Source organism: Schistocerca gregaria, chromosome 1 (assembly GCF_023897955.1).
Source record: "Schistocerca gregaria isolate iqSchGreg1 chromosome 1, iqSchGreg1.2, whole genome shotgun sequence".
Lineage (NCBI taxonomy): Eukaryota > Metazoa > Arthropoda > Insecta > Orthoptera > Acrididae > Schistocerca > Schistocerca gregaria.
The window spans coordinates 370,394,143-370,413,753 of NC_064920.1; the positions used below are offsets into that span (position 1 = coordinate 370,394,143).

At 45.0% G+C, this 19,611-nt stretch overlaps 1 protein-coding gene across 1 annotated transcript in view; it reads right to left on the reverse strand.

Moving 5' to 3' along the window:
• The window catches only part of LOC126346953 (uncharacterized), a 1,435,518-nt gene that overhangs the window by 802,262 nt on the left and 613,645 nt on the right, over window positions 1–19,611 (reverse strand). The gene's annotated exons all lie outside the window — the stretch shown is intronic.

Genomic DNA, 19,611 nt, shown 5'->3' on the forward strand with positions numbered 1-19,611 from the left:
ACTCGACTACATCAAGGGATCGGTAGGTAGGACACGTTCTGCGGCATCAAGGTATAACCAATTTAGTACTGGAGGGTAAAAATCTTAGAGGGAGACCGAGAGATGGATACACTAAGTAGATTCAGAAGGATTTAGGTTGCATTAGTTACTCATAGATGAAGAGGGTTGCACAGGATAGAGTAGCATGGAGAGCTGCATCAAACCAGTCTTTGGACTGAAGACCTCAACAACAACAACACTATAGATTGCACTGAGAATACTGTTTTTTGTACAGAGGTTGTCGTTCTTAATAAACTGATCATTATTTGCTTACATACATATTCACAAAGGTAATTATTTCAAGGTAACACATTTTTTATTGTTTAAGGATACTGTAGAATCATCTGAAGAAGTTCGACTCATTTTCCAGTTCTTCATTTAATATTTTGTCTTCATATTTTATGTGATATGAATATATCTCTAACTCTTTCAACAGACCCATTTTTCGACCATTATGCAGTGCGGTGGAGTAATTTGACACTTTGCTTTACATTTCTAAATGGATGTCCTGTGTTGTGTCTATATCTGCCTGTGTCGCATGCGAGTGTTTGTTGTGTGTGTAGACTCTAATGTGATCTGGAAATATCGGCCTATTTGTCCTAGGTAGAACATGGAAGATAAGTGGGATGTTATTCTGTATATTCAAAAAAGGTTGAAATTGTTATCAGTCATCAGTACCATAGACTTAGAACTACTTAAACCTAAGTAACCTAAGGACATCACACATATCCATGCCCGAGGCAGGATTCGAACCTGCGACCGTAGCAGTCGCGCGATTCCGGACTGAAGCGCCTAGAACCGTATGGTCATAGTGGCCGGCTGTATATTCCAGAATCTGAATATGGGTCATGGTTACACTTTATATTATGTATTAGCTTCTGTTGTAGTCTGCTACACATAGAGAACGAAATTTTACTCTCTGTATGTCCATCTTTTTAGCAATGGTTGCGAGACTCGGCTGTTCGATAGAGGATGTCAAATTAAACGCCTTTCAGCAGTCACTATTCAACCTTATTTCATTGGGCAAGCAGTTTCAGCGTGTTATTACGCCATCTTCAAGCCCCTGATCGACGTGTAGGAATAATCTACCTCGCTTGTGATCAAAACAGGGGCCAGAAATGCTTCTATTAGTAGATATTTATTACAGTGACCACTTCAAACATCACCTGCCGGCATCTTTCGAAGAAGTCTGTAGTCTTTGGTAATGCTCGGATTTTGGCAGTGAATGGGGGTGATTGATATACATAGTTTTTTTTGTTTTCTTCTGTGATGTTGTTAGTTTCTGTGCCTGGATCGTTAGAATTGTAGGAAGAGTAAGTCGACGTATAGACAAAAGCAGTTAGAAGCAGTATGTAGCAGGGTTTCAACGAACGTAACAACTAAACACCGGTCACATATCAAAACTAAGCAAGTATAGCTGGGAAATGCGTAGCGACAGTGGAAATATTGTTCTAGACTGTGTCACGAATCCGGATTTCCTGTTATTCGGAAGCGGTCGCCTTAACCATTAGACTGAGCAATCCTTCAGGCCTGACTCACACTTTCGTTGCCACAGATATTTCCAAACACTAACAGCAGAAACCCGCTTTAGTAGCCGAGGTCTCCATCACACGGCTGTGTTACGACGCTCGACTAAGAGGTAAGCCGATTCGAATCCTGGAGACAGAAAATTTTCACTGCCAGAATTCGGTCGACAAGGGGAGGAGAGCTGGCAGTGTAAAGTTCCCGATCACTATTTTTTGCGTCAATTCCTGAATTATATTCCAAACCTCTCAGCAGCGTGTAATGAAGTGGGGGCATCTGACAGTGTCGATGTTCACCCGTCAGTCGGATGTGGGGTTAAGTTCGGCGGCCCCCTATGGCGCTAATCGAGAGAATTAGGCTATGTGCCTGCACTGGGTTTCACACTCTCCCTTCTCATCATCATCATCATCATCATCATCATCATCATCATCATCATCATCATCATCATCATCCAACACAAACAAACACTACACTTTACAAACACATCCATTACACATACCTGTACTCTACAAATACACATTCGACACAACTTCTAAATAGCCGCAAATGCGAATGAGAAACATCTTTCCCGGCAGGCGACTGAACGCAACCCGAGGGATACCCCAGCCAAAATGTAGTGTAAGACATCTACATTGACTACTGCCAAGGTTCTCACACTGGATGACTGGGATTAGAAAGCACCACTGAGGGAAAGCACTGAAATGAAATAAATGGATTCTTTCGGTCTGGCACACATTTTCAATCGTCACTACATATTCGGTATACCAAGGTTTATCACATATTGGTGAGTTTCAACGATGTAACGTCACGTCATGTTACTGCAACTTCTTTGATTTCATCCCCATCGAACCATTCATATAGTTTTCGTGCATTTAATAGGTTTCAAAAATAAAGTTCTCAAATATATTGGGGTGGCTGTTGTCATTCCAACACAAACTTATACTTGTCATAAATATACTGAAGTGCCAAACAAACTGGTACACGCATGTGTATTCAAATACAGAGATACGTGAACAGGCAGAATACGGCGCTGTGGTCAGCAACACCTATATAAGACAAGTGTCTGGCGCAGATCGGTTACTGCTCTTGCATGGCAGGTTATCAAGATTTAAGTGAGTTTGAACTTGATGTTATAGTTGGCGCACAAGCGATGGGTCACAGCATCTCCGAGGTAGCGATGAAGTGGGGATTTTCCCGTGCGACCATTTCACGAGTGTATCTTGAATATCAGGAACCCGGTAAAAAATCAAATCTCCGACATAGCCGGGGCCGGGAAAAAATACTGCAAGAGAGCGACCAACGCCGACTGAAGAGAATCGTTCAACGTGACTGAAGTGCAATCCTTACGCAAACTGCTGCAGATTTTAATGCTCGGCCATCAACGAAACATAATCGAAACGGGCATTCGGAGCTGAAGACCCACTCGAGTACCTTTGATGACTGCGCGACACAAAGCCTTACGCCACACCTGTGCCCGTCAACACCGACGTTGCCCTGTTGGTGACTGTAATCATGTTGCCTGGTCGGACGAGTCTCGTTTCAAATTGTATAGAGCGGATGAACGTGTACGGGTATGGACACACCCTACTGAATCCATGGACCCTGCATGTCAGCAGGGAACTGTTCAAGCTGGTGCAGGCTCTGTAATCGAATAGGGCGTGTGCAGTTTGAGTGATATGGGCCCCATAATAGTCTAGATACGACTCTGACAGGCGACACGTACGTAAGCATCATGTTTAATCACCTGCATCCATTCATATCCATTGTGCATTCCGACGGACTTGGGCAATTCCGTCAGGACAATGCGCAACCCCACACGCCCAGAATTGCTACAGAGTGGCTCCAGGCACACTCTTCAGAGTTTAAACACTGTCGCTGGCCACCGAATTCCGAAGACATGAACATTATTGGGCATACCTGGGATGCCTTTCAACGTGCTGTTCAGAAGAGATCTCCACCCCCTTACACTGTTACAGATGTATGGACAGCCGCGCAGGATTTATGGTGTCAACAACCTCCAGCACTACCTAGGACATTAGTCGTGTCCATGCCACGTCGTGTTGCGGCACTTCTGAGTGTTCGCGGGGCTCCTACACGATATAGGCAGATGTGTCAATGTTTCTGGCTCTTCGGTGTATAAAATAAATCTAGATGGGTAATGGGAGAAAAACGCGGTTCGGTATATACGACATTTCGATACTGAAATCGAGAGCTATCTTCTCCTGGTAACGGAATTTAAAACAGCGGCGTCTCATTTCGCAGCAGTGTAATTACGTTAAGTACGAGAGGCTGTTTAAAATAGCGCGCCACCTCACGCAATGCTATAACGTGACATCATACAGAGCCGTGTTTGGTCTCATCCTTCCTCTGCACTTATCCACTGCTGTGTCCTGGCTAATTCACTGTCAGCAGCCGTTTGTCTGGAGCCCTGGGAACTAGAACAACAACAGCAGCAGCAGCAACTACTACTACTACTACTACTACTACTATTACCACCACCACTATCAGTAAAAGTAATTGACGTTGATGATGATGATGATGATGATGAGGATGATGATGATGATGATGATGATGATGTAGTCGTCGCCGTCGTAGTCGTCGTCATCGCCTTCGTCTTCAGCCTGAAGAATGGCTTGATGCAGTTCTCCGTGCAAATCTCTGTGTCTGCATACTTACTGCAACCTACATCCCTTTTAAGGTCCCTTCTGCAATCAAGCCTTAGCCTCCCTCTACACTTTTAACACCTACGTTTCTCTCCATTGTCAAATTGTCTATTGATTGCCCCCCCCCCTCCCCCCAAATCCGCCTTATCAACATCCCTTGTTGTAGTCAAGTTGTGCCATAAATTTCACTTTTCCCAAAGTCGATTCACTGCCTCCTCATTAGTTACTCGATCTACCCACCTAATCTTCAACATTCTTCTGTAGCGCCTCATTTCAAATGCTTCAATTCTCTTTACTCTTATATTAGGTTGGCGCATATGTTCGTAGCGTTTTTGTTTTGAATGTTGGTATTCTGGTTGCTATCGGTTTATTTATCGATTTTCATTTTTATTTGTAGTTCACTGTTGCTACTTGAGTTTACATTTTGTCATTTGGAGAAAGTCAGTGGAGCCGTGGACGCTAGAAAAAGGAATGCCAAGTAGAGAAATCGAAACATTTCCGACATGTCCTTCTGTTTGAGTTCAAGAAAGGAGTGACTGCAGTGGAGGCTCACAGAAATATTTGCAGGGAACATGTGATCGAACAGAGCGCGACAAGAAAACGATTTTCTCCTTTTAAGGAGGATTGTTCTAGTATTAGTGATTCTCCACGTACAGGAAGACCTTCGGGATTTGATGAAGATCGTTTAAAAGCATTAATCCACAGTGATGCACGTCAGTTAACTCGAGAACTGGCAAATGTGATTAATTGTGATTATTCCTCGATCTTGCGACATTTTAATTCCGGGCCTGTGGGTACCGCATAGTCTAAGCCAAAATCACAAAAATCAGTGAATGGTCATATGTGCATCTCTGCTTACTCGTCGTCAATTGGCTCGTGAATAACATCAAATGTTACTAGTGATGAGGAATGGTGTCTTTGAGCTAATATAAGGAAAAGAAAGGAGTGGTTGAGTCCAAACGAATCAGTTACTCCTGCGCGCATCCCGTGCTACAGTGACGGTGTCGTGTTCTACGAACTGCTTTCCCGATGTGTAACCATCACTACTGACGTGTATTGTCAACAACTGAAACGTCTTGCAGATGCGTTTCAAGAACAACGACCAGGAAGGCCGCCTGAAGTGATGCTATACAGGAGTTGGGGTGGGAAGTCATTCCACACCCACCTTATTCACCAGATCTTGCACGCTCATATTTTCAACTTTTTCGCTATCTGTCGAACAACCTTCAAGGAACTTTCTTTCCGGATGGAAAAACGCTGCGAGCATAGCTCGACGAGCTCTTCGCCTATAAATCACGTGATTTCTACAGTCGCGGAATCGAAAAGTCACTCTAGCGTTGGCAGACTTTAAACATAGTCTGATGATTAAATTCTCTGTTACGCCTATCTGTTGTGTTTAGCAAAGTTGTGGAAAAACGCTATGAACTTATGGACGAACCCAATAACTGCAGTTTGATTTCTGTAGAAGTTTTATATAACATTTCGTTCCCTGTATTTTATGCTTGCTACCTTGAGAATCCCAAAGAGAGTATTTCAGTTAATCTTGCATAAACCTTTATGTATTTGTACAAATGCACATACACTATGTGATCAAAAGTATCCAGACAACCACAAAAACATACGGTTTTCATATTAGCTTCATTGTGCTGCCACCAACTCCCACGTACTCCATATCAGCGACCTCAGTAGACAATAGACATCGTGAAAGAGCAGAAAGGGGCGCTCCGAGGTACTCGTGGACTTCGAAAGTGGCCAGGCGATCGGAAACCTCGCGTAAAGACGTTACTTAACACCTACACTCCTAAACATCCGTAGGTCCACTGTTTCCTAAGTGATAGTGAAGTGGAAACGTGAAGGGACACGTACAGCACAAAAGCGTAGAGGCCCACCTCGTCTGTTGACTGACAGAGACCGCCGACAGTTCAAGAGGACCGTAATACGTAATAGGCAGACATCTGTCAGGACTATCACACAGGAATTCCACACTGCATCAGGATCCACTGAGAGTACTATGACAGTTAGGCTGGAGGTGAGAAAACTTGGATTTCATGGTGGAGCGGTGTGCTCATAAGCCACACATCACACCGGTTAAGTGCCAAACGACACCTTGCTTAGTGTAAGGGGCGTAAACATTGGATGACTGAACAGTGGAAAAAGCGTTGTGTGGTGTGACGAATAACGGTACTCAGTGTGACGATCCGATGGAGGGTGTGGATATGGAGAATTCCCGGTGAACGTCATCTGCCAGGGTGTATAGTGCCAACAATACAATTCGGAGGCAGTGGTGTTAACGTGTGGTCGTGTTTTTCATGGAGGGGGCTTGCAAACCCTTGTTGTTTTGTGTGGCACTATCACAGCACAGGCCTACATTGACGTTTGAAGCACTTTCTTGCTTCCCACAGTTGAAGAGCAATCCGGGGATGACGATTGCATGTTTCAACACGATCGAGCACCTGATCATAATGCACGGTGTGTGGCGGAGTGATTACACGACAATAACATCTCTGTAAGGGACTGGCCTCCACAGACTCCTGACCTGAATCTTATAGAACACTTTTGGGATGTTTCGGAACGCCGCCTTCGTGCCAGGCCCCACCAACCGGCATCGATACCTGTCCTCAGTGTAGCAATCCGTGAAGATGGGCTGCCACTCCCCAAGAAACCTCCCAGCACCTGATTGAACGTAGGCCTGCGAGAGTGGAAGCTGTCATCAAGGCTAAGTCTGGGCCAAACCATATTGAATTACCGATGGAGGGCGCCCAGAACTTTTAAGTCATTTTCAGCCAAGTGTCCGGATTCTTCTGATCACATAGCGTCTGTCTGCCTTCCTCCAGCCAGCCGCGGTGGTCTAGCGGTTCTAGGCGCTAAGTCCGGAACCGCGCGACTGCTACGGTCGCAGGTTCGAATCCTGCCTCGGGCATGGATGTGTGTGATGTCCTTAGGTTAGTTAGGTTTAAGTAGTTCTAAGTTCTAGGGGACTGATGACCACAGATGTTAAGTCCCATAGTGCTCAGAGCCATTTGAACCATTTTTTTGCCTTCCTCCAATTGATGTTCTAAAATAATACATGGTAATACACGTAAATAACAAACACTGTTTGATCTCTGAATATCCGGTAAAATGAAAACCAGAATGGAAGACTGGGGTTTCACGTCTCGTTGACGACGACATTACTGGAGATGGGACATGAACTCAGGAAGGAGAAGGCTGGGGATGGATATTGGACATGTACTTAGTAAGGAACCATCCAGGCATTCACTTCGTCAATTCAGGGAGACCACCGAAAACTTAACTCCAGATGCACGCACGAAGACTGGAAGTAGCGTTCTCCAGAATCCGAGCACTGCGCGAGATTATTCGTTCGTGGTCAGTTTATAGTCAGTCTTTAAAATCCGCTAATATGTCGTTGTGATAGACACACGCCAATGTTCGTTCAGGACGCAGCAAGGTGTTAGGACACTGGACTAGTATTTTAGAATTAATCTTTATGGCGATAAATGTGTATCTGGAAAGAAAGTTACTACGATCATTATGAAAGAATAGCATAAACAACGAAAAATTATTCATTCGTTTGTTTCTTGAGAACGTCTTTCTCATATTCAATTCAGTTTCTGAAATTTTGGTAGTTGCGACCTGTTATGAACGTGTTATGACAAAGACCGAGTTATTTGTGTTGGTGATGTTCCCACCGCTATTATGTGTAACAATTTACACTTACACAAAATTAAATAATAATAGTCTTAACGCATGATGGCAATTATCCACCTTTCAAAAAGGAATCACAACCATAGAGCACTCCTCGTTAAAGAGCAGTAAGGCGGGAATATATAAATAAATCATCTTCGAAAAAAAAGTCGTATTTCAGAACCACAAAGAGAGGCTGATGGAATAAAGCTTTATTAATTACCAGCTGTGACCAGTAGCTCATCTAGGCTATTTTTGCTATTTGGTGGTGATCGCTTGATAGGAGCTAATAGTGAATGAAGGTCTATTTCGTCAGCAGCTCTTGGTGGTTCTGAAATATGATTTTGTGGGGCATGCTTAAAAACGAAATCCCCGACGTATAACCCCAACTGTGATTAATGGGCTGTCGAGCTGCACACTCTGTAACAAACAGCGAACAGCGTTCACTGCTTATCCCCTTAAAACCGATACCCGGGGACGTGGAACTCGATTGTGGCGGGAAACGAGGACCACGACAGGAGAGTACTTGAAATAACACTGACAGTAGCTGAACACTGTAGCGTTCAAACCAATCTTGCATTGTGTAACTGCCTTGCTTTTCGTATATTAGCATACTGTACACGTATTCGGGATGATGGCGGTTCAGATCCGCGTCCGAAGGTCCAAATTTAGGTTTTCCGACATTTGCCTAAATCGCTCTAGTCGAATTCTGGTCTCGTTCCTGTGAAAGGACACAGCTGACTTCCGTCCCCATCCTTGAAATAATACGAACTTCTGCTCCGTATCTAATGATCTCGATGACGACAGGACGTCGAATTCCAGTCTTCCTTCCTTTTCGTGAATAAATGACTGTAATGTACCTTAATTGTGACCAATAACTGCAATAAGAATTACACTACTGGCCATTAAAATTGCTACACCAAGAAAAAATGCAGATGATAAACGGGTATTCGTTGGACAGATATATTATACTAGGACTGACATGTGATTATATTTTCTCGCAATTTGGGTGCATAGATGCTGAGAAATCAGTACCCAGAATAACCACCTATGGCGGTAATAACGGCCTTGATAGGTCTGGGCATTGAGTCAAGCAGAGCTTGGATGGCGTGTACATGTACAGCTGCCCATGCAGCTTCAACACGATACTATAGTTCATCAAGAGTAGTGACTGGCGTCTTGTAACGAGCCAGTTGCTCAGCCACCATTGGCCAGACGTTTTCAACTGGTGAGAGATCTGGAGAATGTGCTGGCCAGGGCAGCAGTCGAACATTTTCTGCATGCAGAAAGGCCCGTACAGGACCTGCAACATGCGGTCCTGAATTATCCTGCTGAAGTCTAGGGTTCCGCAGGGATCGAATGAAGGGTAGAGCCACGGGTCGTAACACATCTGAAATGTAACGTCCACTGTTCAAAGTTCCGTCAGTGCGAACAAGAGGTGACCGAGACGTGTAACCAATGGCACCCCATACCATCACGGCGGGTGATAAGCCAGTATGGCGATGACGAATACACGCTTCCAATGTGCGTTCACCGCTATGTCGGCAAACACAGATGCGACCATCATGATGATGTAAACAGAACCCGGATTCATCCGAAAAAATGACGTTTTGCGATTCGTGCAGTGAGATTCGTCGTTGAGTACACCATCGCAGACGGTCCTGTCTGTGATGCAGCGTCAAGAGTAACCGCAGCCATGGTCTCTGGGCTGATAGTCCACGCTGCTACTAACGTCGTCGAACTGTTCGTGCAGATGGTTGTTGACTTGCAAACGTCCCCATCTGTTGACTCAGGGACAGAGACATGGCTGCACGATCCGTTACAGCCATGCGGCTAAGATGCCTGTCACCTCGACTGCTGGTGATACGAGGCCGTTGGGATCCAGCACGGCGTTCCGTATTACCCTCCTGAACCCACCGATTCCATGTTCTGCTTACAGTCATCCGATCTCGACCAACACGAGCAGCAATGTCGCGATACGATGAACCGCAGTCGCAATAGGTTACATTCCGACCTTTATCAAAATCGGAAACGTGATGGTACGCATTTCTCCTCCATACAAGAGGTATCACAACAACGTTTCACCAGGCAACGCCGGTCGACTGCTGTTTGTGTATGAGAAATCGGTTGGAAACTTTTCTCACGTAAACACGTTGTAGGTGTCGCCACCGGCGCCAACCTTGTGTGAATGTTCTGAAAAGCTAATCATTTGTATATCACAGCATCTTTTTGTAGGTTAAATTTCGCGTCTGTAGCACGTGATCTTCGTGGTGCATCAATTTTAATGGCCAGTAGTGTACATATGCTTCTTCAGCTGACCTTCTCTTACGCGTTTTAAGTGAAACTGTGTCTCGTTCATTTAGTTCCCTTTGTTAGGTGTTGAAGACACAGACAGTGGTGGTTGGGATAAAAAATTCTGAAGCATAGCGAGCAGGACATAGCTACCGCAGGAGGGAAGATATCAGCGCCGCAGCAGTTTACAGAATAAACTCCACGCTGAGCAGTTTTCGCAATACGCCCACGCCGAGCCTGACAGCCGCATGCAACCGTAGCCGGTCGAAAAACAAGTGCAAACAAAGGGTAAAAGGCGTGGACGCTGCGCGCTTTTCTGCAGGCGCTGAATCCACAGCACAGCCCACCACCTGCCATCGCATGTGTGGGGCAGATTTCGGTGTTTTCACCTTCTTTCTATCTTCATTTGTTGCCTCTTCTTTAGGCGCTGGCTTTGTAGTTTGGCGCTAACTTTATTTAGTGTGCTTCGTGGGTACGACAAGCAGAACCTTCAATACAAACTAAAATTTTCTTTTCCATACCAAACAAATTTTTCTTCCAACTTCTCATTTTCTCTCTCCATTTTTTCATCCCATCTCTCTTTTCTCCTACAATCTCTGAAGTTTTATATGGCAGTTATGCATTTGTACTGTTCTCCCAAGATCTCTCGTCGCAATCTGTCGCATTCTAAGTACTATTATTCGGAATTATAAAAAAAAAGGCTCTGAGCACTATGGGACTTAACTTCTGAGGTCATCAGGCGCCTTGAACTTAGAACTAATTAAACGTAACTAACCTAAGGACATCACACACATCCATGCCCGAGTCAGGATTCGAACCTGCGACCGTAGCGGTCACTCGGCTCCAGACTGTAGCGCCTAGAACCGCACGGCCACTCCGGCCGGCTCCGTCCGAGTTACAATACATGCCATTGTAATAATGTAATACATCATTTCCTTGTCACCCTTGTACGCTGTCAGGCGGGTACTATACGCCCAGAGCCTTTATTTGGGGGGAAACGGTGTTCTGCAGCCTAGACATGTTGGATCGGTGTTTCCCTAATCCTTCTGATTGCGCTGTCGCCGGAGCCTACATGATATCTTAAATGTTTACCATTCCCCGCAGTTCCCAGAGTTTCCCAACAAACCTCTGGAAGTTCTAGTAGCAAATAGCATCTTCAAAAGCTCTCATGCGGTAGCATGGAATGGCTAATTGATATGCCTATATTCGGATCTTGATGCTGATTGGATGGAAAGTTTAAAAATGAAACAATTCCGTAGAACGTTCTGGGGACTCCTTCATGTAGCAAATCTGGCACTGTTGGAGTGCTACTATGCTCTGATTGGCTGCTGGGTGCTGCATGCGCGACAGAACTTACAGCTTCATTACTCGTTATTTACTAGGTAAGTCGTCAGTTAGGACTCTGCACAGGTGTAAGTATTATTAATCTAGTCATTCGGAAGTATTAATGAAAAAATTCTGACAGTAATTTTTGAAATGTAAGAAAAACTGTGAAAATTGGTAAGCGCGTTGTCGTGTTATCACGAATTTGCTGCATGAAAGCCATTCGTGCAATGTGTGGGCAGAGTTCTAGACTTGCTGGCGACCAGTCAAGATGTGATTTGTTAGGCTAGGCAGTTAGAGCTCTAAGTTTCCAGCGGCAAGTAGAGATGTATATTGTCCGCGAGCAATGCCGATCAAGATGGTTCAAATGGCTCTAAGCACTATGGTACTTAACATCTGAGGTGATCAGTCCTATATACTTAGAACTACTTAAACCTAACCAACCTAAGGACATCACACACATCCATGCCCGAGGCAGGCCGATCAAGACCAGTTACATATTAGGAAAGGCTCAGTTTGTAATGGCCTTATTCTGATATATCCACTTTAAGGGCTGTTAAATCATGTGCCAGTTCCTCGTTATGTGCTCTTATGAATGAGATGGAGATTTTTGGAAATTTATGATAAGGACTATTGGACCAAACTGCTAAGGTAATCGGTTCCTAGGCTGACACACTAATTAATGTAACTTAACCTAATTTACACTAAGGACAAAACACACACCCACTCGAATCTCCGACGGGGGGAGCCGCGCGAACCGTGACAAGACGGTCTAGACCGCGCGGCCGAAGATCTTGCAACTTGTCTTAGAACTAACGAATATGCTTTTCTTGCTTCCTTCGATTTTCTGTGCAGTCTGCCTTCTGCTGAATGCGTATCCTCACGCAACAGGCAGTGTCATAATGTTTCGCCATCCTGACCCGATTGCGACGTACCTGGCTCACTTCCTGCTTCTACCCCTGTCTATGATATGACTTGATTTTGCTTGTGGCAATGTGAATGGGCTGAAATGAAACTTTTCTAATTTCTACCCCCACAATATTCTGTGCCGTAACAATGCGAATAGCTTTGCGGCTTCCCTGGTGCTTTTCTATTATAGTGTGCTCATTGTCAAAGTCGCCTAAGTCAGTGGGTATCCCCAGTTCTGGCCCGTATCGCCGCTAGAATGGTTCCCCATTAGTTTCTGTGTCGCTTTTATACTTTGCGTTCCACGCAGCGCCGCCAGGCAGCATTTAATCTCACGCTGGGCAGTTGTCATAACATTTGACTTACGAGTGTAGTATATCTTTCATATTATTTTCGGTAGCGTAAGCTGCATGAACCATTTTCGTTCCCATAAAATTTGCCATAGTTCCTGCAGATGCCAGAGTTATGTGGTACACTCTACACAACGCTCAATAGAACAACGCGCTATTCCTGCACTAGCTCCATAAACCATTGGCTATTTTTTTCTTTTTAAATATGTGATTTGTTCTTTGAATGGCAGGTCATGCTAAAAATGCAGAACGAAGAAAACTTATCAAAACCTAAGCACTGCTATGAGAAGTACAGCGCGAAAATACTTCTCCTAACACGCCATCCCCCCCCTCCCCTCCCCTCGCACATGGCGGACTCCAACCCCCAACTGCTAGCGGCTACTGCGCCTCTTCGCTGACAGCCTGCCCCTTACCTTGCGCCCCCAAAGACGAGAACGTTCTTTTCTTGTTCACTGCAAATCATCACTCTTACTGGGGCACAATCCATCCTCGACGAAATTAACTACAATTCCAGTTGCAGCTTCGCACAAAGTGCCGACTTGCCTACTGAATCTTTCCATATCCATCACACCATAATGTAGCCACAAGAGAAAGCATGTAGCAAATTAGTAATCAATATTGTTAGATTAACTAGAATGAGCTCTGTCTTTAGCCGTTTCAGCCGAATTTCTAAAAATGGTTCAAATGGCTCTGAGCACTATGGGACAGGTATGGTCATCAGTCCCCTAGAACTTAGAACTACTTAAACCTAAGTAACCTAAGGACATCACGAGGCAGAGAAAATCCCTGACCCCGCCGGGAATCGAACCCGGGAACCCGGGCGTGGGAAGAGAGAACGATACAGCACGACCACGAGATGCGGGCAGCCGACTTTCTACATCTGCATTGTATTCACGACGCTTGGAACGCAGATTTACTGTAAAGTTCGTACACTCGCAGTACTCCACGAGGACAACACAATGTGAAAGGAGTAGCGCGTACTTCTCAAGCGTTATTGAGAAAATCGCAAGACAATTTCGGTCGTCGAACATATATCTGTGCGTGGCCATTTTAACCATGAAGCGACTTCAGCCGAGTGGTGACGGCACGGTAGCTCAGCGTATTCGGTCAGAGCGTTAGCTTCCCTTTATAATAATAATAATAATAATAAAAAACCTGAGCGGACAGATGAACGAACACACTGAACGGTGTCATCGGACGTCCCCCCTGAACAAACTCAGCGAACAATGTAAAACAATTTTTTTTAAAGAATCTGTTAAAATACACTCGATACTGCATAACCAATGATCAGCGCCGATTTTTAAGGAAATACTGCGTTATGCATGGTTTGCTTGCAAACTATCGTCTGAAGGAGAGGATTTTGAAAATGCTAACAAGGTTTGTTTTTCCACAGAAAACGTCCAAAGACCTTGCGTATGCGGAAGCACAGCGTTTATTCGATGGAGCTGGTGCCGTTTAACTTTATGTTTTCCATCTTTTGACGAAAAATACCATCCTGCAACTTGTACTCGTGATGTCGAAAGCGACAATTAATTGTACACCTTTCGAAAGCCGTCTGTGCCGGTCAAAACGTGGAGGTAACAAGTCGTTTCGGGCTCCTTCCAGGTATAAGTGATTTCTCAAATCACGGACAAGCACACATTTTTAGTATGACTTTATGCATTTGATCGTTTACTAGTCGATAGTTATGAATATTACATTATTTGTAACAATAAAAATTAGTAGACTGCCAAATAACATTGTAAATTTAATAAAATTTCATCGGATTACACGTACTTTACCCATTAAACCAGTTGTAATATAAATAATAAAGAAAATGACTGTGCCGAAAATAAATAAATTAAAAGAAAAACATTGACGAACGCAACTGGATCCAGCGATCAAGCGGCTTGAACGCCAAACATTTCTTTTTTTTAAACAAAAGAAATTTTTGTTCTATATTGTTCGTTGAATTTGTTCAGGGCGGACGTCCAATCACACCCATTCAATTTGTCGATGAACCGTTCGCTCAGTTTTTGTTGTTATAGAGTGCAGCTAACCCTCTGACCGAAGACGCTGAGCTACCATGCCGGCACCACTCGGCTGCAGTCGCTTCATGGTTAAAGTGACCACGCACAGATATGTATATTTTCGACGACTGAAATTATCTTGCGATCTTGATAAGTACGCGCTACTGCATACACATTTTGTTGTCCTCATGGAGTACTACGATTGTACGAATTTTGCAGTAAATCCGCGTTCCAAGCGTCGTGGCCTCCCCTTGTGAGCAAGCCACATAATGGTGTAAGGCGGAGTGTGCCCCTGGTATCACTAACTGATCCCACGTACCCTACTCCACTCGCGACTGGCACGTGGGAACAATGATTGTCAGTAAGCCAGTGTATTGGTTCTAATTTCGAATTTTCCCATCGTGGTCTCTTTACGCGAGATGTATGTAGTAGTAGGCAATATGTCGTTATCGACTCTCCCCGCAAAGTGCTCTCTGGAGATTTCAACAGTCAACCTCTGCGTGATGTATATTGCTCCTCTTGTAACATCTGCCACTGCAATTCGTTGAGCATCACCTTAACGCTCTCGCTGCGACAGAACGATACCCTGACGTCTTCGTTGGATCTTCTCTCTCTCTCTCTCTCTCCCCTATCAGTCCCACGTGGTAAGGATCCTATACTCATGAACAATGCTCGAGAATCGGTCCTACAAGCGCCTTCGTGGATAAGTTACATGTCCTTAAAATTCTTCCTGTGAATGTCTGGCACCTGCTTTTCCTAATATTTGTTTGATATGATCATTTCAGTTAGCCGGCCAGTGTGGCCGAGCGGTACAAGGCGTTTCAGTCTTGAACCGCGCGACCGCTACGGTCGCAGGTTCGAATCCTGCTTCGGGCATGGATGGGTGTGATGTACTTAGGTTAGCTAGGTTTAAGTAGTTCTAAGTTCTAGGGGACTGATGACCTCAGATGTTAAGTCCCATAGTGCTCAGAGCCATTTCAGTAAAGGTCGCTCTGGATAGTTACTCGTAGATATTTTACGGTAGACGCTGTTTCCAACAGTATCTCGTCAATAGTGTAGTTGTACCGGAGTGTCATAACCTGGTGAGCCAGTGTAGAAAGACGGAGACAAATCACGTCAGTTACCTTGCAGATAACCTACTAATAAATGCTAGGAATCAATTCAGAGCTATCAATAATTAAACTAGAAAATATTCAGCTTTTCTTGCTGCTCCTCCCAGAAACACAAGAATAAACGAGAAACAAAGGTTTTACGCAATATGAAACATGATTAATTAAAAATGCATATCCGCCGATTTGGGTTCGAGATTGTTATGGTTTCGAAAGAAGAATACTATAACAAGGAGAGCCTTAAGCTAATGCAACCTCAAAGGGACGACCTTGGCTCGATGTGTGTATCCTTTTCCACTACGCACCTTTCACAAAAAATGCTTCAAATGGCTCTGAGCACTATGGGACTTAACTTCTGAGGTCATCAGTCCCCTAGAACTTAGAAATACTTAAACCTAACTAACACACACCCATGCCCGAGGCAGGATTCGATCCTGCGTTCGTAACGGTCGCGCGGTTCCAGACTGTAGCGCCTAGAACCACTCGTCCACCCCGGCCGGCGCACCTTTCACAAGCTGTAGGTAGCGCAGTAGCTGGCATAGTTCTACAGGAGACATCAGATCATGGCCCTATCATTTCCACCTCTCGTAGTTGGCTTGTGAGCTGCAAACGACGGTTTCTCTAGATAACAGCAGATGTTCGTAATAAAATGACCAGACGGTGCACAACAAAATAAATGTCACCACCTTAACCACTTCCTGTAATGCGCGTATTACCTGGGTTATATGACAGGTAAATTTAGAAACGCCGAATGAGTAATTCCGACCGAAAGGAACTGAGACTTCCAGCAGGTATCTTCTTTTCTACCAGAGTTTCGGAAGAAGAGGTCGGCGATTAGCAACTCCGCAAGGTGAAGCACTATTGAGAAGCAGGCATGACACAACGCGGTAGCGCTGGTATAGCGCAGTGTTTGCGACCGAGGCTCTACGTATGGCAGGTTTTTACGATCGAAAATTGCGACCACCGGCCCGCCTCCACCTAGTTCAGCTCGCCGGGACTGTTTACCGTCTCTAAAACGACGTGAGGGACATAGGACCTGGCCGCCGCCACGGCCACCCACGTGGTTCGCCGAAGCCGTCCTAAACCCGAAGCAGATCACGTGCGCGAAATTTTACGCGTCGGCGTACCTTCAAAGCGGCGGCTCGCTGTACTCAGAGTGACAAAACATTTCCAGTGGTACACCTGCCTCGCAACTGTAGCACAAAGCGGACCTACGTACTATTGCGACTAATTTCAGAGAGAATTTTTTTCCACACGTGTTGATGAAGTTCACTCTTTCGCTTCTGTGAACCTTCTGTCGGGCAACAAAAATTAATGCTATTGTTAATGCTACGGGTATTGTGGTCATTTGAAGTTTCTTTGCTTTTTTCCAAAATTGTATAGAAAATGCAGTAACACCTGACGTCGTAGCCCCTATGGGCGTAAGCTGATGTAGTCACCAGAGAAGTATTGTAGCGATAGATTTTACTGGACGCCAATTCCATAGTAATGAATTATAGCCGGTCAACTACCGTCGATTACATGTGTCAGACGATAATTGCACTTTCGACTGGAACTCAGTTTTAAGTTAAAAAATGACGGGATTAGGTGTGCTGGCTTCAGCAACATCAACCGAATTCACTGCATTCGACTTATTTACATAAAGCGTTCTATTTAAACCATGGCTTCTTAATTTGAGCTACCTTTCGATATCGTGTTAATACACTGAAGCGTCAAAGAAACTGGTATAGGCATGCTTACTCAAATACAGTATATGTAAACAGACAGAATAAGGCGCTACGGTCGACAACGCGTAAATAAGACAGCAAGTGCCTGGCGCAGTTTTCAGATCGGTTACTGCTACTACAACGGCAGGTTATCAAGATTTAAGTAAGTCTGAACGTGGTGTTATATTCTGCACACCAGCGATGGGACACAGCATCTAAGAGGTAGCCATCAAGTGGGGATTTTCTGTATTAGGAATCCGGTAAAACATCAAATCTCTGACATCGCTGCGGCCGGAAAAGGATCCTGAAGGACGGGACCAACGGCGACCGAAAGGAATCGTTTAACGTGACAGAAGTGCAATCCTTTCGCAAATTGCTGAAGATTTCGTTGCTGCGTCATCAACAAGTGTCAGCGTGCCAATCATTCAACGAAAAATCACCGATATCGGCTTTCGGTGTCAAAGGCCCTCTAGTGTACCCTTGATGACTGCACGACACAAAGCTTTACGCCTCACCTGGGCTCGTCAACACCGACACTGGATTGTTGACGACTGGAGACATGACGCCTAGTCGGACGAGTCTCGTTTCAAATGGTATCGAGCGGATGGACGTGTACAGTTGTGGAGACAAATCCATGGATTCTGCATGTCAGCAGGGGGCTGTTCAAGCTGATGAAGACTCTGTAATGGTGTGGGGCGTGTGCAATTGGAGTGATACGGGACCCCTGATACGTCTAGATACGACTCTGACAGGTAACACGTATGTAAGCATACTGTCTCATCACCTGCATCCCTTCATGTCCAGTGTGCATTACGACCGATTTGGGGAATTTCAGCAGGACAATGCGACACTCCACACGTCCTGAATTGCTACAGTGTGGCTCCAGGAACGCTCTTCAGAGTAAAAACATTTCCGCTGGCCGCCAAACTCCCCATACACGAACATTATTGAGCATATCTGGGATGCCTTGCAACGTGTTTCTCAGATGAGATCTCCACCCCTCGTACTCTAACGGCTATACGGACAGCCCTCCAGAATTCATGGTGTTAATTCCTTCGAGCATTACTCCACACATTGGTCGAGTCAGTGCCACGTCGTGTTCCAGCACTTCTACATGCTCGTTGAAGCCCTATACGGCATTAGGCAGGTGTACCAGTTTCTTTGGCTCTTCAGTGTATATTTCTGTTAGATTACAATATGTTCATTACGTTACCCAAAAAAATCACAGGGTAGTTTTTCCTATGTCTTAGTCGCGGTAACTCTCAGACAAATGCAGCATAAGCAGGCAATACTGTCGATGGGAATACTGTCGATCATTTCATTTAGCAAGCGGTGCGTAGGAGAGAGCTGATCCACAACCGCCGATACTATGCCGAGACAGCGGGTCTTGCACGATCACCACCCAAGTGTGAACCGACGTCCGGAGCTAGCGGTAGTGGCTCTAACGTATATTCATTTACGCAGCCTAAATTTACTTGTTACTAACCGCAAGGACCATTAGGGAATGTGTGTATTGCCCACATAACTGTAACCATCCCTAGGTCCCTAAAGAGACTTCTGCGAGATGCTCGGTTATCAACTTTATACATAACCTTATTACATGTTTCTGCTGCAATGTCCCAGAATACCCGACATCTACATGTCAACCAGCTAGCCGTCTCTTGTTGTCTGGTAGAGGGTACTACGTGTGATATTATCACTTCCTCCACTTTTTCTGTTTCAGTCGCGAATCGTCCGTTGGAAGAAGGAATCTTGGTAAGCATCCGTGCGACCTTAAATATCTCTGGACAACAGGTAGGTCAGCCAGCCAGTGCCCGCAAAATGTTCAAATGTCTGTGAAATCTTATGAGACGTAACTGGTAAGGTCATGGGTCCCTATGCTCACACGCTACTTAACCTAAATTATACTAAGGACAAACACACACCCCCGTGCCTGAGGGAGGACTCAACCTCCGCCGGGACCAGCCGCACAGGCCATGACTGCAGCGCCTTAGACCGCTCGGCTA